We start from the raw sequence: 2,567 nt of genomic DNA on the forward strand, positions 1-2,567 counted from the left end.
CCATCTTTGGCGCTCCGCATGTCCGGTATTCCGAAGGTCTCCTCCTGGGCAGAGGCCCAGGAGGAAGGTAGGGAGGAGTGGGTAGCCAAGTCCAAAGGCTAATTGTCTTGTGTGCACTGGGACTGCTGGGAGATGGGGAAACACCGTGAGGAAGGGTTCTCATACATTCTCCTCTGCAGGGCACAGCTGAAGGAGGGGAGAGAAAGGGATGGATGGAACACAAAAGCTCAGCTACTCCTGTCTGTCCACTGTGTTGTATACCAAAGTTGCCCCAGGAGGGAAAGGCCAGGGTAGGTGACCATCTTGAATTCTGGTTGAGGTGATGGTCTCTTCCTGAAGCGGCTTCTAACTGGTGATGGTAGGGGACACAGAGCCTCTTTGCTTCTCGAAGAACATAATCAGCGAGGAGCGTGGCTCCCAGCAGCGCATCCTTCACTCTCTCCTCTAAGTCATCTGCTTCTGAGTGCTTCTCGGAACAAACTTCCCCTTGGCTCGCCGATGCGCCCCATTCTTAGAGATTCATCCTTAATCTTCCTTTCAAGGTTGGTGTCTGTTTCACAACCAGGTCCAGCACTATTCAAAGGACACTCTGGCTATCAGCATCGAGGATGGAAAATTTAGGGAGGGTGGGATGCCAAGTTCGTGGTACCAAGTGAAGCCTGTACTTCCAGGTCCCGAAGAACACAGGGGCAGCATCTGCAGCTAGCGTGGAGTGGATGGTACAAGTGGAGAATCCCAGGTCCCCAGGGTTTGCTCCGCGGCCAGCAGGCACCACAGAAGGACACAACAGCTGTAATTTTCAGCTGCCTTACCCAGAATCTGTGCAGTGCCGGAGCGCAGCACAGCCTAGGAATGCTTCCACTCACTCAGCCTCATGATGAATCAACATTTGATCAATCTACACTAGCAATTCCAGGAAAGGCTACCTTGGAAGTGGCAGAGGGGAGCAGGAGACCCTGGAGGAAAGGGGCCTGATGAGGGGAAGAGAGCAAAGCCAGGCGCAGAGGCGGGCACCTGGGCGGGCACGGCGCAGTCCTGGTCCAGGATGCAGCTCTGGCAATGGCTGGCCAGCTGTGACTGTGGCAGGGTACGCAGGTGCGGGCAAAGGGGCGTAGCCTATGGTGGACAAGCTTGCCATGGGAAATGAGAGGACAGTCTTGCAATGTCAGTGTAAGAAGGCTTATTTCTGGAGTGGAGACAAGCCAGGGAACAGACACACAGACACAAGACAAAGACGGACAGGCAAAGGCAAAGAGGCAGCTGCACCCAGTGTGGAACCGGCCTAGCTTCACTACAGAAATTTTTAAACATCCAAGAATCAGGCAGGTTTGGAAGAGATAGTTATTACCAAATCCTTTATATCTGTAAAATACGCCAAAGAAAACTGAGGGCATGTGCTTAGAAGCCACGGTGAAGAAATGAACCCACGTTTCTAAAGATGTTTTAAGGACTAATAATATTTCTAATGTTGTAACAGTGTGCTTGACATTTTACCGAAGAGTAAGGGGAAAAGGGTATATATCTTATAATCTCATGGAATCTACTCAAACCACAAGTTAAAAATACCAAAATACAATCTAATACAAAGCAAAACAAGAAAAATAAACAAAAAACTAAGCGAAAAAGCAAACAGTTCCCTTAGGACATCTAACTCAAATCACATCCCCAAATAAAGCAACAGCTCCGGGGTAGCTTCTTCGCATCTTCAGATAAAAATATGCCATTCACTTCTGAATGCTGTGACACTTCTTCAAACAGTACATGGATTCCCACATATAAAGCATCCTTAGTTCCCACAAGGCCACCAGAGAAAAACATAAACGACCCCTCTCTTCACTGGGAAAGGATGACTGTCAGCTGAGGCAGGAAAGCAGTGCATGATGTCGATGCTCTTCAACATAACATATTTATTGACTGTGTGGGAGTTTCATGTGATGCATCCTGACCACATGAGCTCCCCAGTCTTCCCAGAGCCATAAGGTGAGGACCCTTATGACCCTCCCTCAAAAAAAGAAGAAAAAGAAAAGAAAACACCAATTCCAATTTGTGTTGCCCCTATACTCACTAGAGCATGGCCAAGCTTCCAGTGGCCAGCACCTTTAAAAAAAAAAACTATTTTAAACAAACAATAAACACCAAGAGCTGGGAATGGCTAAAGCCCTTGGCACACGAGTGAATGTGAGGACCACAGCTTGAAAATTCAAGGCCTACAGAAACGTCAGGCGAGCATGCAGTACACCTGCAATGCCAGAGCTGTAGGGGGGAAGACAGGACTCTGGGAGCAAGCCGGCGAGCTTGACTAACTCATCAGCGAGCTCGGGGTTCAAGGGAGAGACCCAACTTTGGTGACAGATCATGAGGTGTAGAGTGACTGAGAAAGCCAACCAACATCAGCTTTATTTTGAGGACAGAAAGAGAAAATCACATGGACAACAGTGGAGTGGGTGTATGTCAGCCCTGGAGTTCCCTAAGGAATGGAATATACTTGTTATCAACAGTGTATTAAATTATTGCTTATTACTTGGAATCCCTGCTAATTAGCCCATATTCCTTTAGGGTAAGAAAGA

General features: G+C 48.1%; 1 pseudogene; it reads right to left on the bottom strand.

Annotated features, from left to right (window-relative positions):
• Positions 1-345: 345 nt before the first annotated feature.
• On the bottom strand, positions 346-1,138 carry LOC110550446 (phospholipid scramblase 3-like; annotated as a pseudogene).
• Positions 1,139-2,567: the final 1,429 nt, after the last annotated feature.

The sequence above is a fragment of the Meriones unguiculatus genome, chromosome 19, assembly GCF_030254825.1.
Source record: "Meriones unguiculatus strain TT.TT164.6M chromosome 19, Bangor_MerUng_6.1, whole genome shotgun sequence".
Taxonomy (NCBI): Eukaryota; Metazoa; Chordata; class Mammalia; order Rodentia; family Muridae; genus Meriones; species Meriones unguiculatus.